Source organism: Schistocerca serialis, chromosome 6 (genome assembly GCF_023864345.2).
Source record: "Schistocerca serialis cubense isolate TAMUIC-IGC-003099 chromosome 6, iqSchSeri2.2, whole genome shotgun sequence".
NCBI lineage: Eukaryota > Metazoa > Arthropoda > Insecta > Orthoptera > Acrididae > Schistocerca > Schistocerca serialis.
The window spans coordinates 518,703,115-518,724,108 of NC_064643.1; positions in this window are offsets into that span (position 1 = coordinate 518,703,115).

A 20,994-nucleotide genomic window follows, 5' to 3' on the forward strand; every position below is an offset into this window, starting at 1 on the left:
GAAATGAAAATAGCTGACAGTATCGTACCCTCAATACAATCTATACCTACTAGACAGTGGAAAAAGCACTTGAAAAACTTCTCGTAGGAAAAAGAAGAGACCACGTGGTATAAGTCTATAACAAAAGCAGTGTATTAGGTAGTGCGGAATCTATACTAGAGGAAGGAGTAAAAGACATGCTGCAGAAGGCAATAAATGAAAAGGCAAGTGGACCGGTGGACCGAGAGAAGTTGTAATGGAATTTTGGAAATATGTCCCCTAAAATGATATGACTTAAATGTTCAGTCGTCTTGTGGAGTGATAGAAAGTACCAAGAGGCTGGTATGTACGACACACATCTGCTGTCTATAAAAAATGAAGCAAGAAGCACCCAAATAAACGCTGTATAACAATTTAAATACTTAGGATCGATAATCCATTCCTTGGGGAGCTGTGAAGCAGATGTCGATCTCAGGATCCATCAGGAAAGAGGGCCATTATAATGCTAAACTGAATCCTACGGAGCCACGCAATATCAAAAGAAATAAAGAAGAGGAATTCTGCAAACAGTAATGGGAAGTGGGCTAAGATATGTGGCAGAAGTGTTGACCCTTGGAGAGTGGCAGAGAAGAAGAATACAGGCAGTAGAGATGGTTGGAATTAGGAGGGCAACCAGGATATCCTTGAAAGAGCGCAGGAGAAATGAGGAAATTAGGGAGGAAATGGATATGGTAGAACCAGTCGTGAAAGACATTGAGAATAGAGCTCTTCGGTGGTATGGTATGGCCATGTGCAACAAGTGGAGCAAGGACGATGGCCAGAAGCAATCCTCGAACAGTCGTCGCCAGGAGGAAGGAAGCGTGGAGAGTGCGACTAATTACAATGATGAGAAGAGAAATCTGAAAGAGGGAGACTGCCATGTATGTGAAAGTGGATGAATGACAATACAGGGAAATTACTGAAGAGTGGAGAAGCCCTTAAAAGTAAGTAAGTAAGTAAGTAGCATTCCAGCTGGTCTCCATCTGGCCTAACGACTGGTCCCATGCTCGTAGCCTCACGTTTCTCTCCCATCCTTCAGACTACTAAAAAGAATTCTTTTCGCTTTGTACACAGTGAAGTTGGCTGTCCTTGCTACCTTTTCCTCCTGTTCTTGGTCAGCAGACTGTTCTCCCTGCGTTTACCTCCACAAGACTCTGACTTTCAGCATTCCCCAACCAGTTAAAAGCTGCAACGTTTTCATAATTACAAGGCTCCTTCACTATATCAAAAGAAAAAGAGATAGACCTTCAGTCGTTGGCAGCTGTTATTATAGCTTGCAGTTTTCAAGTGGCATTAGTGATTTGATTTGCTAGGTGGGTCTGCATATTGGATTATTAAATAGATTACAACACTGTTTTTGGAGAAACCTGCCACTTAACAATGGAATGGACAGGTAGACGTCTGTGCCAACAGGGCAATACCCAGCAAACACTGCGTGGTCTGTTCAGACAGGCCTGCATTTCGAAAATGGTTTGACAATGAAAGTATCTGCGTACACAGACCTCAGGAAGCAACATTACCAGACTTTATTCATCACCATCATCGTATTACCCAGCATCTGTCGCAATTGTGTGGAGAGCTAATCGATAATCAACACAATAATCTTCGGTTCCCATATTCAATAATTTGGACATCTGGCATTACATTTTTTTGACATTTTAAGTTCAGTGGCTGTCCCCTACCTGCGAGGACTGTGAAATGTTATCTTACAACAAGATAATATAAGACCGAATATTTTAGATGCTGTCCTAACCCATCCCCTTGTAGAGGATTTCCGACTATTGTCTGGGAAACACATCCTCCAGATTGCTCACCCACTGCCACGGACTACCAAGACACGTCCACCATTTGTGAACCACATGACTGATGAATTGTGGCATCGAAGCTCAGAATAACATGATGCCTAGCAGGTTTAGAGCTTTCGCTGCTTTCAGAGATGGCAGCTTTCTGTACTAAATTTCACACCCTGTGCACTCTCAAACCACCTAAAAATTCAACTATAGATCTGCAACGTTATGAGTATGTGGGATAGTTATTCCTCCACCTAGGGCTGCCATTGAGGAGAGCTGAATTTGCTTGCTTGGCTGGGTGCAAGTCGACAGGATGAGGATGTCACATGACCACTCCAGGCGAGCTCAGATACAGAGCAAGGAACATGTTTCCGGGAACGGTGGAAATCGGTAAATCACAGAGCTGGAAATTTGGACAGCTATTGGTCGCATGGCCTTTGTGTAGGAAAGACAATGCTCCAACAAATGGTGGAGAGTCAGACAAGCTGAAAGACGGCTTCTTAAAGCTTTATAAGAATCTACAATAATTTACTGTCAAGTATTAAAGGAAATTTGAATATATCCATACCTTCATAAAAATGCGGCACAACCAATGACACAAAAGTATTTCAACATCTTAAAAACTACAGAAGTCAATATTTCACAGCGAATAAACATTTTCACAATGAATCGCTGAATTAACAACTTTTAAATGCTACAAGTGATTTCAGCGTGTGATATCTCAGCTGATAGCATTCCACTGTAGCTACATCTCTGAAAGCTACATATCTGTATCTATTTTATTTCTTGATTTATTGCGTTTTTTATATATTTTCATTATGCAAAAAATGTTATACAGCAAATGAATATAGCATGAGTGCCTCATATTTTGTGATACTTGTGTATTTATTTAAGGAACAATTTTCTATTTTGCCAGCAACTTTATTTAAATATTTATTACAACTGACAATACTTAATTATCGTAATTGAAGAAGTGGTCTATAGCATGTGTTAGCTGACGCTACCTTTATAAAAGAGTGTCAAAAGGAGCTTCTGACTAGCAGGCTTAAATAATTGCTTAAATAATATTTAATGACAGTCTTTTGTCATTTACAGTGAGTGCACTTGGGAGAGAATACTGGTTTATTTAATTACGGTCAAACGTATTTTTCCATTTATTGTGAATGATCTGAGTGTGACTGAATGTTTATAATATCTCTTTTTCGAAATATTGTTCCAATATATTAGCTTAGTCAAGACATGATTAAGATCAGTCAGGTCATGTCTGTAGAATGAAGAACGATCTATTTTCGGTAGGGATGGTCGCCAGCCAATGAAAAATGACACAGTAGCTGACACTTTGGCAGCCAAATGGAAACAGGGTTTTTCGAGTGAAGAGCTCAAGGGAGCGATTCTGGGCACTTTATGTCGAATTTCTGAAGAAGGCAGACCTGCCTGAGGTAATGTGCATAATTCAGTCATAGACATGATAGATTTTGGGTGGTGAATAGCCGCAACTGTAATTTAACTTCTGAAGGGGCTATTTGAGAGGTCTGAATGTGCTCCACTGACTTAACTTTATCCATTAGTATTACGGAACTAACGATAGACGGAGTATGAGCTATTATTCTTTTCATGGCATATGTTAATTCGTGAATCATGATGCTGAATTCTGAACGGTTTTGAGGTGGTGGATATTTAATGTATTGTGATCACGAAATGGTCTTAATTTTCCCGTATCTTTGGTAACTATTTAGTTTGGGGATTTTGCTACCATTCTCATAACACTCTTGACATAACTTTACTGCATTTGATAAGATGATTTTCTGTCTGTATTTTAATTCAATATCATATAAACACTACCCCTTCATTTTAGATGTCCTTTCTTGCATAAACATTACGCGATATAATGCTCTGTCGTCTACATAAATTATAGACATTAGAATAGTACCCTTGTTATTTAATTATCAGATTAACTTTTATTTTGTATTTCTGTGTATTTCATTAAATCGCTAGTCTGGGCAGTGCATAGACTATTTGACTGCAAGACCACAGCTACAGGTTATTATTGGCAGTGAATTAACGTTGGGGCATGAAAAGCAGACATGCACTGCTTCACCCTATGTCTACATCGATCTATTCTTTTTAACCAGAGCTTGTATAGGCTAAGTACCTAATGCACGAGTAACAACAGGTAAACATGCAACTGGTTTGCTCAAAAGGGATGCTGTTTGGAAGAGCAATTACGCTAGCAGTAACCGTTAGGTACTGTCACAGATTCCTTCTACTAGACTGCATACGCGCATAAAATAGAATTTCATTGCTTGATATCATTCCTGGCGTTGTAATTTTTGTGGCTAGGGCTGTGTTTGTGTTATACGTTAATGTTTAAGTGGATGTTACTAGTGTCAGTCTCAAGCCCTTTGCACGTTTTTCAGTGAAATATGAGGAAATTCCATCCAGTTAAAACTGCAGTAGTATCTATCATGAGCCTAGCTAAAGAAAAACAACTCGCTCTTAATGTGGAGTAATGAAGAGTTGTGAAATGTAGTAAAAGTGTTGTATTCTTTGACTATAGTGAGAGCGGACACGGCACTCACTTTAACAGCAGTATCAGTCAGATTAACATTAATATTTTAGGTCATGATCTCGGTGTCCGCCAACATTACTTTTGCTATGTGTGGTTTATAACTATTTACATGGGGAAATGTGTGCAGAATGTTTAACCTGTAAAGAACGTGTACCTGAGGGACTGTAATGGAGGCGATGGAGAGTAGGGAGAGAAACGAATGAGGTCCATAATTTCTGAGTGCAGCGGCTTGGCCATATGAGTGATTTTGGGAAACATCACTCAGTGGATTTTGCATGTGGAAAGACTTCTGGCTGAAGCTCTCTTGCTTAGGGTTGGACAGGAGGGTGCAGGTTCTCAAAACATACTTGTACCAGGCGACAGTCCGTAGTAGTGACTGGATGGCTGAAGTGGCTGGAGGAAGAAGAGAGACTGTTGTAAATTGAGATCTCGTGCAAATGATGGGAAGGTCATAAAACTTCATGCTTTCTAATGTTAGAAGCTGGGACGATGCAGACAGTGTGGCTGATGTACGTTTTTAAAGGCAGTAAGACTTAACCCCTCTCCCTCCCCCATGACGCCAGGAAGTCGCCAGGTTCTTTTAGCGAGCGGCAAAACATATATTAAACTTCCCGGCAGATTAAAACTGTGTGACGGACCGAGACTCGAACTCGGGACCTTTGCCTTTCGCGGGCAAGTGCTCTACCAACTGAGCTACCCAAGCACGACTCACGCCCCGTCCTCACAGCTTTACTTCTGCCAGTACCTCGTCTCCTACCTTCCAAACTTTACAGAAGCTCTCCTGCGAACCTTGCAGAACTAGCACTCCTGAAAGAAAGGATATTGCGGAGACATGGGTTAGCCACAGCCTGGGGGATGTTTCCAGAATGAGATTTTCACTCTGCAGCGGAGTGTGCGCTGATATGAAACTTCCTTTCTTTCAGGAGTGCTAGCTCTGCAAGGTTCGCAGGAGAGCTTCTGTAAAGTTTGGAAGGTAGGAGACGAGGTAATGGCAGAAGTAAAGCTGTGAGGACGGGGCGTGAGTCGTGCTTGGGTAGCTCAGTTGGTAGAGCACTTGCCCGTGAAAGTCAAAGGTCCCGAGTTCGAGTCTCGGTCCGGCACACAGTTGTAATCTGCCAGAAAGTTTCATATCAGCGCACACTCCGCTGCAGAGTGAAAATCTCATTCTAAAAACATATATTTCTTGGACATGACTGTCTGGGAAGCTTAACAGCCTTCTTTCAAAAATTGGAAATGGTCGGTCCAGAAAGAAAAGGTCATTCTGAAAATGAGGGATTATGGTCCCATGTAGATAGATGTTTTCTGCCAAAACATGGCCATGCTTAGCATGAGAACCCAAAACATGGGCATGCTTAGCATGAGAACGGGGCCTCCGTGTTTAATAATCTTCTCTTTTCAGAAAAAAGAGATTTTGGAGTCGCTTATTGACTCCTTTCAGGATAAGCAAATTAGAGGCTTCCTACCCCCCTCCCCTCTACCTCCCCCCCCCCCCTAGTGTGGGAACCACGTTGCTGTCCCTGGATTGGCTACGAGGCCCACAAAACAGTCAGAGGGGAGATTCAATGAGTAGAGGACAGTTCGATTGGTTTATGCAGTGTACGGGCGGTTTCATTTTTGCTAATTTTGCTCCCATACCGAGGCATGGTGGAATGTGTTTGTGCTTCTTTGGCTTCTTCGTCTTCTAATCCTCCCCTGGTGGAGAACTTCAGATCTTTCCCTAGTGGGTGAAACTTGTGGTCTGTATTTTGTGGTGGTCTAAGAGCCAGAGGCCGCTTCCAGCTGTACCGACAGTGGAACTGCGCATCGTCTCGGACATAATGTGTGTCGCAAGAGAGAACTTATTCATATTGACTCGGCCGTCTGACGTTTGACAATTACAGCATGCACCGTCTCGACTGTGAGTCAAATTGCTTTGCCCAGACCAGCGAACGGTTGCACCTCACAAGGCTCTCACAGGGAAGTTTCCGACGTTCTGATAATCATAACACCAGGCTGCGTAGGTTGCATATTTTCGTGGATGTATCAGAACATAACAGCTGCCGCAGTGCACCGCTCCTCGCCCACAGCGCGCCGGTTTCTGCTGCCACCTGAATGGAGGTGAAAGAGTAAAGTATTTCTGCACCAGCGTAGGGTTGTTACATAATGTTCACAGCTTCCTCTTGTCAGTTGAACCGTAGTTTGTGGTATACTTCCATTTGAATAGAGTTGGGTCTCACAGTGGATTCATGTAAACCGAGATTGCGCTGTAAAAGTGATTAATTCAGCGGAAAATTAGTATAGCTTCCACGCCAATGTAAGCTCTCTCAATCAAACAAAATCCCATAACTGATTGGTGGTTGCCATTTTTGTGTAAGATTTATCGTTTGGGTCTCCAGAAAGTTGTAATTACTAAAGGTTTAATAAAACTTGTCATTATATTGTCATTATATAGTTACTTAAATATGCCACTGCTCTTATTCCTACTCCCTCTACTATTCACTGTTTTTATTTTATTGTGGTGGTACATGGGAACACCAACAACATGAGGATCAATCTTATTAAATTAGTTAATTTGATTAATAATTTGAGTTCTGAAAGTGATAACAGGCATAGTACAACAAAAGTGCCATAAGGGTGTAGCACGCAATTTGAAGGTTATTGCCATGATAATATTTTTCTTTTTCTAAATAACATTTTTCTAAATTACATTTAGCTTCACTCAGTCATATAATTACAGTTAAAGCAAGTGACGCTTGCAATGGGAGTAATGAGTTACAAATAGTGTCAATAGTGTCACATAAATATATGAGCGTTACTGTGTGCAGATATATGAGGCTAAACCGCTACATAGGGTCAATTGTAGGTAAAGCAGCCGACAGACTACTATTTATTGGGAGGATACTAAAAAACTGCAGTGACTCTAAAAAAAAAAAAAAAAAAAAAGATAGCATATGAAACCCTTGTACGACCTGTATAGGAATACTGCGTAAGTGTATGAAACACAAATGACGCAGAATAGCGAATTCAAAGTGAAGCACGCAAAGCTAAGCCCCGTATTCTGACCCAGATGGTCCAATCGGGACCGACCGACCGCAGTGTCATCCTCTGTTAACGGCGTCCTTCGGATCCATTGTAAAGGGGCGTGTGGTCAGCACGTTTCTCTCGTGGAAGTTGTCGGCTTTCTTGACGTTGGAGCCGCTACTACTCGGTGAAGTAACTCCTACATTGGCATCACGAGGGTGACTGCACACCGTTCTAGTCCTCCTACTAAGCAAAACTCTCTGGGAGTACCGTGATCGAACCCAGGTCCTCCATATAGCAGCCACATACGCTGACCATTCACCTGCAAAAGCAGACATATAAAGTGGAGGGCACTGTTAAATTCGCCAGCCGACGTGGCTGGTGAGACAGTGTAACACAAATGCTGAAACATCGTAACTGCCGAACAGTTGGAGATCAGCAATCTGCATCTAGCAAGAATCTGCTTAGAATACTTCTGAGCAAAAACTACAAATATCTTCAGCCCTCAACTTGTCCATGTTGTGTAGATCGATAACGTAAAAAATGTAAATTACACCTCGCACAAAGAAAGACATACTAGTAGCCATTTTTCCCATGCTTTGTACCTGAGTTGAAAGCGGAGAAACCTCAATATAAGGTACAGTAAAAAGTACCCGTTGCAGTGCACTGCACAGTGATTCACAGAGTATAGATGCAGGTACTGTTCGGTTTCTGGTGTAGAAGAATTCACTCACATATCTCCCATAGGAGCAAAAAACACACAAAATAGGCTGCATTCCTCATTAAACATACTAAAAATTTGCTGAGAAACTTTGGTTTTGATTAGGATACGTCCATTACAGTTGACTATTTCAGATTTTAGGTTAAGCCCAAATGAAACAGCTGTGGATATCAACTGCATCCCGTAAATAACTGTGATCAGTCATTTTAACATTATGTTGATTACACAAGCAACAGCATTCTACATGTCCATCCTAAAGACAAGACACCTAGACATCGAAACACCAGAAATCAGAAATAGACAGACATTAGAGAATAGAATCGTCTGAAATGCGTAGCGAGAATATCCATGGAAGCGACGGTTAACTGATATTGCAATTACTATTTCGTACAACTTTAATTTATTTTCGATGTCCCAGTAGTATACTTTCTCGATGTGTTCAGCTGTATTAAAGGGAAGTTCATCAAATAAATCGTCTTGAAGATACACGTTTAATTTAGCTACTTATTCCTCAAACGTTGAAAATAGAGGAGCCGATTTAACAACTACTGCCTGTCCTGGTCAATTTATATGACCACAGACCATCCAAAAGTCCAGCTCATTCTTTGTAAAGACCCGCCATCCCCTTCCCCCTCTCCCCCATAACACACAAAACAACATAGAAAGAAAATTGTCGCAGATTTTACTTATTTATTTATTTAACCTGGCAAGATTAGGGCCATCAGGCCCTCTCTTACATCTAACCAGGCATTCTACTTATTTTACATTCATACGTTTTAGTAGGCATATTAAACTACATCTAGTATAAAAAGTGAAATAAACAATTAGAAAGGTACACCTGGAAAAATACATACATATAGAGTTTATATTCGTAGATCATAAGTACTGTTATAATTAGACATTATTGAAGAGACAAGTTTTAGATACGAGTGCTGGCAGCAGGGAGTATGAGGGAGACTCATGGTGAAGTGAGGAGAAGAATAGACATGATGAAACATAATTAAGGAAATATAAAGGAAAAGAAGATTGCCTGGCTAATAGAGATAGATGAAGGGGAAGGCATCTCAGGAGCAAGATAGGAGACGCTAGCTTTGCTATTTGACAGATGAGAGGATTGACCTGGTACATTAATTTTGTTGTATAAGTTGTTGTAATTATGTTGTATAAGTAAAATGTAAAAATTAAATTCATCGATCCATTGACATCGACGCTATCTGTTTATACAGGGTGCAGATTGCCCTCGAATGAAATGGAAATGCAGTTTCATGGTATAAATTATCCTCGGATAAATGTAACCCAGGACAAATCTCGATAAATTCCCAACGATGACACATGAACGAATATAATTTTACGAAATCCCGTTAACCGATTGCTTCCATTAAACTGGATATAACGCGCAGAAACGATCGAGAAAACTTGGTCCATGGGATTAACCGTTCCAAGTCCTACGCAGTAGAATAGGATATACTATCCGCGGCCTCTGTCCCCATAAGTTCTTCCTCACCACCAGATACAAAGGTTGTAGCTAGTTCATAAAATACTAAATTACGTCGCATTGACCCTCTAACATAAACATGCTAACACTAACCGTGTACGAAAAGACCACAATATATTGAAATTACTAATTAGCTAAACATAGGGACTGCATCGCTCGACCGTGTCCGACATCTACAAGGTATTAAACTGAAAATGACTTATGCCAATATCACCTAGATTCCTGCTTCCCTAAATTCTATGACTCCCTCCAAATCCTCAAACGGTTTACTCTCTACCTGGCCTTTCGTACCATACATCAACTTACCAGTTTCCACTCTCTCCTCTCCCACATTGAACACCTTCGGATTTCTTCTTATAAAGATCCTCACATAAACAACCTAATTGTTTCATTTCTGAATATCAACTCTAGGACTCTGCCCCAACCTTACAACTATATCCTACCACAAATATACTTTAACCATTCACCCCTACCTGAGCTGAAATCCGCCCAGAAATTTACCCATTGTTAAAGCTTTCACAGGATACTACTCTTGCTCTTCATGTCAGAAGTCATCTTCACTTTAACTTTCGTTTCACCTTTCAACTTGCCTATACAAAACACTTTCGGACAACATCGCTCATTATCCGCTGCTGATTTATACCTCAAAATTAAAAACTCCTTTTTATCATCCATCTTACCTCCGTGGCAGTCCCAAATGCAACACCATATTTCTCTGGAAGACGTCAATTTATTACGTCGTCTTAACAAACCGGTTTCTTTTTTGAAAGAAAAACTCTAAGTCATTGGAAATACATAAATACATATATATACTCTGCGCGTTAAGAAAATTGAAACTCCCAGAGTGCTAGGAGGAAAAGACGTGAGACGCATGGGTTAAGAGAGTATGTGATGTTCTTTGAGTGATTGCAAAGCTGAGTCAAATGTACAAAGAAATTGGCAGTATGAACCAACTTATCACTATTACGTTCACTCCCTCTGGCCTAGAGGTATGCTGGGAAGTGCGTCATAAAGCATTTGTATCCTCTCCGGACACATACAACTGGCCCTTAATATCCCAAAAATTGGTACTGCGCTGGTCCCACACATGTTAGATCGGGGATAGATCGGTCGATCCCGCTTCTAGTGACAGGCCCTTGATACCCCAAAAACTGGCACTGGGTGCAGGTCCCGCACGTGTTCGATCAGAGATAGATCTTTGGATCCCGCTGGCCCCAGGAGTATCTCAATATCCCATAGTCAATTCATAGAGATACGTGCCACGTGTCGAGGAGAACCTTTCTGTTGAAAAATGCCATGCCCTGAAGTCGTTCCTGAAGAAATCACTGTAACCGAACCACTCTAAACGCTACAGTTTGTGTTGTGGTTAACGGAAGCCTACGCATGAAGCGGTGAGTCCCTAATCTGGCTTACGTTTAGGCTCCGACCAATGGTGCGGATGACACAGAATGTTGCAGGGAGTCCATTGCTTGTTCTCGGATGCTAGGTGTAGATGTGGAAGGGTTACGGTACACTTGGTGCACAGTACAGCGGCTCTATCTTGTGGTGGTCAGACGTGATCGTCTGGAACCTTGTCGATGAGTCACACAGAACTGCAGTTCCAGTAATTTACATGAGCGCCGATGCTGTGTGTGTGTACGAGGTTACATTGACATCCTAGGTGCTTCGCGTTTTTTGTCAGGCGGTATGTATTCCAACAGTTCCACTGAAATCACGGCCAAGTATGTTCCAGTCATCCTGGGAGTAAGCCAGTCCCTTTATAACTCTACCACTACTATTACAATGTAGTATGCGTTTACCTAAATAACAGAAACCCTGTCTCTATGTTGCCACGTATAGCACTCTTACCAAAAGTACGCTATGGAGGATAGACCTGTTAATAGGAAAAGATAATCAATAGTTACCCTTTTTACATCATTTGACCGTCTGTTTGTCTAATGGATAAGTGAATCAGACTTGAGCCGTGATTGGCTCGTGTTCCTTAGTTACTGTGGAGTGTCGTTCAAGTCTTCGTGCATGTGTTTGTCAAACTGCATGTGTAGTTGCTGTCATTTCAACCGACAACTTGTTTTAAGTGTTGTCGCCGTACTGGCAGTGAGTCGGAACGTGCAAGGAGGAGAGTTCAGGGCGGCAGTTCGGTTCGTGAGTTGCAACGCGTCTGGAGCGCAGCCCAGGCCAACCAGTCGCCGGCTTGCAGCAGCAGTGAGCCCTGCGTGGACATCGCCCACCCAACCGTTTCCGCCACGCATCACTTAAGCCGAACCTGACTTTTGGTGGATTGTTGGTCGGTCGGTTGGTCCGGGGACGTCTACGTGCGGTGTAGTTGGGCCGCTGGCGGACTCTGCGCAGTGTCGGAGTCTGTCTGAAGCTGTCCGGTCGGTACGAGCATCGTCGCTCGCCGACCCAGGACGTGAAGGTTGAGTGGTTTTGAGCATTACGTTGTTGGTTTCGGCATTGCTGTTGTGGAGGTTTTCCTGTGAGCAACAACGAGTGAAGTGTTCGAGATATCCAACGTCAGGTGGAATTGATTAAATTAATTTATCCATAGTTAAGTGCACCAGCGGAATTTTCTGCCTTGTGGCCACTAGTGTTCTGGTTAGCCGCGCGGGATTAACCGAGAGGTCAAAGGCGCTGCAGTCATCGACTGTGTGGCTGGTCCTGGCGGAGGTTCGAGTCCTCCCTCGGGCATGGGTGTGTGTGTTTGTCCTTAGGATAGTTTAGGTTATGTAGTGTGTAAGCTTAGGGACTGATGACCTTAGCAGTTAAGTCCCATAAGACTTAACACGCATCTGGACTTTTTTTTTTTTTGTTCTGGTTACCTGCCCTGGCCGCTAACGTAGTTTTTAGGCAGTGTCTTTTCTTCACCGGTTGTTGCTGCCCAACACGGTGTGTAGTCTTGGCAACTCAGTTCCCATACGCGATTGTTTGGGGATAGTGATACTTGTAACTTTTTTGGGGCCTTGAATTCTCGTGTACTCCGTCGTGGCAAGCAAGCGGTTGGTCGGTCGGTCCGTGACTGTTCCTTTGTTGGGTTCGGACAAATCGAGTGTAGTTAGGCTCATCGCCTGTCTCGCCTAAGTGGAGGAGGGCAGACCGATCCCCTGGAGCCTCCTGACTGCTGTTCCCTTAATTATTCTTTGTCAGTGTTAATGTTGTTTTAATTGGGCAAAGTTAATTGAGGTCCTTCAGCCCTGGAAACATATTCTCAGAGTTTCCTTCAAGTCCAAACATTATCGCCTTCTGCTCTTCAAAGGTTATTGTAATTTCTTCTGAAAGCTTTTACAAGTTACTGTGGGCATTCCGCCGTTGGTGTTGCAAAAGGAAATTTGTAAACTTAATCTATTGTTTTATCGATTGTTGTAATAATTTAACCTTGCTGCCTTCAGCCATCTTATTGCGATTATCTCTTTCCGTGCACCTTGAGGGCCATCAGCCCTATTAGCATCTTAAAAGACTGTTGTCTTCTGCCTTCAGTAATCTTCATAGTGTATTTGGAATTTTGAAGATTTAATCCGGCGGCCTTCAGCCGAACCGCATGCTGATCTCATCTATGTATACAATTTATCTTATCGTAAATTTAACTGTGTCATGTCTTTTCAAACTTGAACTTATTCTAAAGCATTTGTTCGGAGGCCTTCAGCGGCGAAGCAAATTTAATTCTTTCAAAAGTGTATTTGTGAACTAAATGATAATAAATTACAATCGTGAAATGTATCCGACCGTAACTCCCTTGGCCCTTTGCACAACCCTAATTACCTGTTAGCCCAGCGTTTCAAAACTATTCACTTCTTTTCCTAAGATCTTACCCAGCGGTTACATAGAAACGCAGTATGCATAATCTCATATTGAAGCTAGGATAAATCACTTCCAATTTCATTTAGTGGTTTAAAACATGTACTAATGGTAGCCGGCCTATCCTGGCAATGAAACAGTGAAGTATTGGAAAACAGAAGTACTAATTTTACCAACTTTCTTGCTACTGTTTAGCTTCGTTCTTCAAATAAATATTACTCCGCCTAAACAATATTGGACTACACCCTCATACATTACGTTTTTAAAAGAGAAAAAACCCAGTAGATAACTTTAAGAAAGCCAAAAAAATTGGTCAGCGGAGGTGGGGGTGGGGGGGGGGGGCCTTTAGAAAGCACTTCCATAATCAACAAACTTAAATACCAAAATACTTAGATCTTAAACCACACACTTTTTATGTCGAACATTTCACTTCAAGAAAACCTCTTCCTTACTGGAATTTAATTTCAAAAGCTATTATTCTTTCAAGTAACTCTGTCTAGTCAATTAACAGATTCAAGTAACTTTGCTTCACTCTGATTGAATTTTATGTAAACAAACTTTTACTGTAACACTTAACAGTAGTTAAGAAAACTTTCTCATTATTTCCACAAAACAAATTTAAATGGTGCCTCTTCATATTAAGTTGGCAATTCATAAGTTTGTAAAACAGGATACTCGGATTAATCAAACATCAGGAAGGAACGCTATTTAGCTGTATGATTAGGAGGCCTTCAGCGGCGAAGCAAATTTAATTCTTTCAAAAGTGTATACTCGGATTAATCAAACATCAGGAAGGAACACTATTTAGTTGTATTATTAGGATGAAATAACAGGGTGAACCAGTTTCTTTGAAGTTCAAGAATGATTATTAAAACAGTTGAAATTAATGGTTCACGCGGTATTAAAGTAAATTTCCTAAAGAAGTCTTATCTAGTGGCCGTAGGCTTGGGTGTGGCGAACAGTTATCACTGCTACACTACCCACAGTACGGCCTGCAAGTCTCTTGTTGTATGGGCGGAATTTCTCTTCCTCACGTCGTTCAATTTTACATACAGTAGTCCAAAAAGTAGCAGGCAATTTTGTGCAAATTTGCAGGTAAAGCTTTTCGTGTTCCACAAGGGTGTTGCCTCAATCACTGCTGCCTACAGACTATGTGACTTCCCGCACTTGCTCTAAGTAGCGAGCCAATTCGCCCTTGCCATCTTTTCCACTCCCTAGAGCCACTTTCGTTTCAAACAAAAGCACACTGGCCTCTACTTACACTATGTGGTCAAAAGTATCCGGGCAGTTGGCTGAAAAGGAATTAAAAGTTCGTCTCGCACTCCATCAGGATTGCTGCAATTAAACATGGCGTTGGCCCACCCTTTGCCTTGGTGACAGCTTCCATTCTCGCAGGCATACTGTAAGTAGGCTGTTTAGGTTTTTATATTGGTAACGCCACGTAGCGCTCTGTATGAAAATCACTGGCTGTGCTGTGTGCAGTCTGTGGCTAGTTTGCATTGTTGTCTGCCATTGTAGTGTTGGACAGTTGGCTGTGAACAGCGCGTAGCGTTGCGCAGTTGGAGGTGAGCCGCCAGCAGTGGTGGATGTGGGGAGAGAGATGGTGGAGGATTGAAATTTGTAAGACTGGATGTCATGAACTGCTATATATATTATGACTATTAAGGTAAATACATTGTTTGTTCTCTATTAAAATCTTTCATTTGCTAACTTTGCCTATCAGTAGTTAGCGCCTTCCGTAGTTTGAATCTTTTATTTAGCTGGCAGTAGTGGCGCTCGCTGTATTGCAGTAGTTCGAGTAACGAAGATTTTTGTGAGGTAAGTGATTTGTGAAAGGTATAGGTTAATGTTAGTCAGAGCCATTCTTTTGTAGGGATTATTGAAAGTCAGATTGCGTTATGCTTAAAAGTATTGTGTGTCAGTTTAAGCAGTCAGGTATAATTCTTCAAAGGGGACGTTTCATATGTCGACCCTTAGCCGAGGATACCTCACTGGAATCTTCTGATTTTTTCTTGTAGTTTGTGTAATTAGTGTAGATTTTGTTTATTGCTGGCGCGTAATTGTAGAGAGAATCTCCTTTGTAGTTGCAGTCTTTCATTGTTGTACATTAAAATAGGTGTGGCACGCATGTAAATTTGCACCAAGTGTTTCGCAGCTGCGCTTGCAATTAACTAGATATTATTTTCAGTGCTATGTTAATGTGTTCTCTTATTTTTGCTCTTTAAATTGTGTTTCTATGAGTTGTCGTCTGAAATATTGTGACAATAATGGCGAGTGAAAAACGTAATACTAGGCTCCAAAGTAAACTGAGAAATGACAGTGAAGACGAAAGCAGTGTGTTAGCGCCACCATGTAATGAATTAACTAATGTTCAAAGTAGTAATTTGGTAATTGTGCATAGGGAAATGGAGCGAGCTGCAAATAATGGTGTAGGCAGTGAAACAATTAGTGAACAGGGAAGCATTATCGATCGATCGGTCGGCAACAGCTCGCCTCAGGATTCCGAAATGACAGGACACAATCTTACAAATACTGCAGATTCAGGTTTTGCGTCCTCACCGTTTTCTCAAGTAAATCAAGACACATTTTCTGCTTTTCAAAATGCGAATATTGCCGCTTCAGATGCACTGCCGAATAGCACTGAGGAACATGTTTCAGACACCAGTGCACTGTTATTACAGTTAATGCAACAAATGGGACAAAGGCTACAAAAGTTAGACACAACGCTTCAACAAAATCAGAAACAAATGGGACAAAATCTTCAAAAGTTAGACACAATGGAACAAAATCTTCAAACGTTAGACACAATGGAACAACACCAGAGACAAACACAGCAACAGTTAGACACAATGGAACAAAATCTTCAAACGTTAGACACAATGGAACAACACCAGAGACAAACACAGCAACAGTTAGACACAATGGAACAAAATCTTCAAACGTTAGACACAATGGAACAACACCAGAGACAAACACAGCAACAGTTAGACACAATGGAACAAAATCTTCAAAAGTTAGACACAATGGAACAAAATCTTCGGAAGTTAGACACAACACTGGAACAAACACGTGAAGATTTAACTACTGAGTTACATAACATTGAATCGAAATGTCAAAAAGTCTGTAATGACGTAAAAACACAAATTTGTGAGCATTTCCAACCTATTTTTTCGCGTCATGAAAATGCATTACAGAATCACGAAGCAGCCATAAAAGAACTTCAAACTATTGTTCATGAAAATTACGACACCTTGCAAGCTAAAATTGACTCAGTTGCGTCTACCGATTCGGTTACGCAACTTGCAAAAACTCAGGAAAACTTAAAGGACACAGTAGATACGATTTCAACACAAATGGACACTCTGAAACTTGGTTCAGAAAAACACACAGAGGAAATAATTTCACTAACGAATAAAGTAGCCGAACTTTCGGATCAGTTCACTAACTTATCTGCAAAGGTAGATGATGATCTAAATGACACAAGACCTGTAGCCATCACTGACACAGAAGAGTATGAACAAATTAAGAAATTCAAACAAAATCAGAATCAAATTAATCCGCAATACAAAAGAGAAATCCGGAAAATACAAGATCAATTGGCACAAGTAATACAAAAATTACATATTTCAGAGGACACTCGCGCTCCAACACGGGAAGAGGGACTTAGAAATACGGAAAAGCCACAAAATAATAACACAGGGCATTTCGGAAATTATGAAAGAAATTGGCAAGGTGCACCGAATTTTGAAATGGAACCGCCGAAACGACGTAACAATGACTGATATGCGACTCGCCGACATGATGATTTTGACAATAAGCTGTTCATTACTACACGTAAATTTAAAACATTTAAGAATTCTGGCAACGACATTCATCCGCAACCGTGGCTCCATCAATTCTCTCATTGTTATCCTCCCAACTGGTCATTAGAGCACAGATTAGAATTTATGTGTGGCTATTTAGAGAATGAACCAGCTGTAAGAATGCGATCGGTCATTCACGATTGTCACAGTGAAGGAGAATTTTACCATGCCTTCCTCTCAGCATATTGGTCTCAAGCTACACAAGACCCAGTAAAACATAGCATCATAATGATGAAGTATTTCGAGCAATCTGAATTTTCCAGTCTTGTGAAATATTCTGAAGACATGTTGCACAAGAATCAGTACCTGTCAGACCCATACAGCCCCTCAGAACTCATCCGCGTTTGCTTAATCAAATTACCTGAACATTTATGACATATTGTTTTGGCAGGACGTTGCAAAGACGACATTGAAGCTTTTCAGGGACTCTTACAAGAATTAGAAATTGACACTGAGAATCGCGGAACGCGAAAACAGGAGCACAACAATTGCAGGTCACATCCGTCGCAATTCCGCGATGAAATAAATAATAACCGGACACGACGAGGCTATTCTCACAACACAAATCGTGACCAAAACAGACACCACCCGTATGACAACCACTGGCAGAGTAATAGTTACAGAGAAAGTTCGCATTTCCGTAGTAATAAATATGGCAGAGACAATCATATAAACAGACAATATGATAACCAGAACTATTTTTATCAAGGGAGACAGAATAATTTCAGACACAACAGTTCAGCGCGCGGTTACGATTCAGGGAGAAATTCTCCACCACATGACCGACAAACAAGAAACTATGAAAACTACCGACAAAACAACAGACCTGAATTCCATCAGAACTGGCGAGCTTCAAACAGGGCAGGGCTTTCTCGTCAAGGTGAATTTGTAGAAGTTAGGTCTCCTAATCCCAATAACGGCGCGCGCCAACAAAGAGACAGACAATGACTTGCACTGCAGGCAGCCACGTGCGCCGGCTAGCTCAGAGAAAAATAACATAGATGCTAACCTTGAGAATAATTCCAGTATTCTGTACCGACATATACCACACGATGATTCCGTTGAAGCTGGAGCCCTGCATAGTCGTAAGAGTAAAGGTTTACACCACATTTCACATGCAAAACCGTTTATTGAAAGATAATTTTCTTTTTAACTTTGTCTTTGCCATATATCTTTTCACTTTACATTACTGGTATGCTTTGTCAGACTTAAAATCTGTTAACATGCAACAATGTTTGAAGTTAAATATCCAGTCAAGAACCAAGAGAACTTATTTAAACAGAAGTTACGAATGCATTGTTATTGTGAACAGACGACACAGTGTTATTGTGTGTGTATATTCTTGCTTGTTAGCTGCACGATTATGTTCGTTACGACTATAAGGCTCACATACTTAGAATATTTACCAGTACTGCTTATGAGATTTTAATGCTACATTTTGGTTTACTTGAAAATACATTCTGGATTTAAAGTACTTTCTGTGAGATACCAGATGACACAGTGGTTAGTTTATGTGACAGTTACACAATTATATCACGACGCTACTAATGTGTGACACAGTTTACATTGTTGCTTTTGTGCTGTATCTCCTTTATATCTGCACAGTTTTTCTGAATTCTTCTGGAAAGTAAAACATGTTTAATAGTAACTTTGTGGTATAGCTACAAGGCGACAGCCTTTTCCATAGCACAACAATACGTTACAGCACAGTACTTTCTTCATCACCGCAATAAGCGTAATAACTAAAATATCTATACACAAAGCATTTCTCTTTTGTTTATCATGAGGTAAGTACATTGACTTCTGCAGAACTTAGCTTTCGGAGGACGATAACTATGACACTTCCACAGAGATTATCTTACAACAAGACGCACAGTTTAGCGCTACAGTACACGTATTTGAGTGATTAATTTTATACTTAAAACATTTATTTTTAAAGATATTTTAAGTACAATGATACAACGGTTTTCCGTGATACATTTCATTCCATTGCTGTAATCTGTAACACCTGAGGGTATAATTAAATTAATCCTCAGGCGGGTACACGCTTACTTTGTGTGCCATGTGTTTGGCAAGCACAAGGAGCCCTAGCTAATATGGTATTTGCTTATACCGCTTTACACATCAGTACCATATTTCTCTAAAACATAAATTACACAGCTATCTGATTATTTGACAGAGAAACAAACATCTTTTTACTACATCAGTGACAGATGTTTACATAATTACACAGTTGGATAACTTCACATTTAGAAAATTGTATTTTGTCTATACTTTGGGAACTGTTCATATTTTTTGGAGCCATTGTGATATTATGAGAGCTTTGAATGATGTATTTGGTATGGGATCATGATTTTTAAAGTACGTTTGAGGTAGATGACACTATTGAAATGAGCAGAGAATTTTCTTCAGGTTTTGATATTATTGGAGGAAGCTATGAAGATTTTGAGATTTGACTGAGGTGTTATGATGTTATTATTACGATGACAATGTGTATTATGCTGTTGAGGTATGTTTATGATCAATAAGCTGATGCTATATGAGGAATTTGATTATGCTACATATTTGTTATGATGAAATATTGAAGAAGTGTCGACAAATATGTATATGTGTAATAAGGTAAGGAATAATGTGTAGTGGTTAGGGACTATGGTTTGTGAAAAAGGTTGTTGGAAACCAAGAATCGTACTTTAAGAGTTATGAAATGTATGTAAATGCGTGAATGTATTACAATGCCGGCAAAAAGGTTTTTGGACACTGTTATATTTATAGGATTTGGTTTCTACACATTCGTAACGCAAATTCTCGACCTCTGAAATTTTTTTTATATGAGACTGTCACTGTAGCGCAAATTGCTGTCGTAAATTTCGGTAAGGAAGCTAAGTGACCCAGGTGGTGCCCAGGTGTGCCAGTCGCCTAGAGAAAAAGCCATTAGTGTGTGCCTTTCAGAGGCACAGGTGGAAAAAGAAAAGGAGGCCCTTATCCTTGCTATTGACATTTCTTTGTAGAAAGCATCGCAAATACGACACGCTCATTACTTGAAAAGATACTTACATCTGCACACCTGATTATGACAAGCGCCTTTCTACGAGAGTTGAGAGAATTTCTACTAACTTATGAAATGTCACATGACCATTGAATGATATTTTTATGCTTTGCTTTTCATAGTTGCTTATTTCATTTGATATCTAGTTTCCAGCTGTGTTGCAGCATTGGTTGTATAAAATAAACTTAAATGCATTTGCTAATGTGAACACTTTCTGTCAACAGATCTATTAAATAATTCTTCGAAAAAGGAGCTCTTGGAATGGAAAGAGCAATAAGAAGGGACTAATAACAGTAACTGCATACATAATTTTCTTTTCAAGTACTTGGTAATTTGTTGTAGAATTAGTTTTTGTGGTGCACCACTTTAATCACATAGACATTAAGATGTGAATATACATTTCCCTTATCTCCATTGTTGTCTTTAGAATACTATTTTTTCTGCTTGAGCTTTGTCATGTCAAGATGTAAGTTATTGCATTTGCTGCTGCTGTTTGCCAAGCATAGTGCTACTGAATTTTAATTTGTGTTACTCTGCTAAGCTAGTTTACTACAGATTTATTTTTCTTGTTTGCTGCCCATTGCCTTATATTAGTTGTAATATTGCAATTGCTTTGCTAATTTCTATAATGCTGCTTGCTTTGAAAATCTGCATTTTTTTGTCATTGCTGTTTGTGTTAATTGTTTTGTGCTGCTGCATT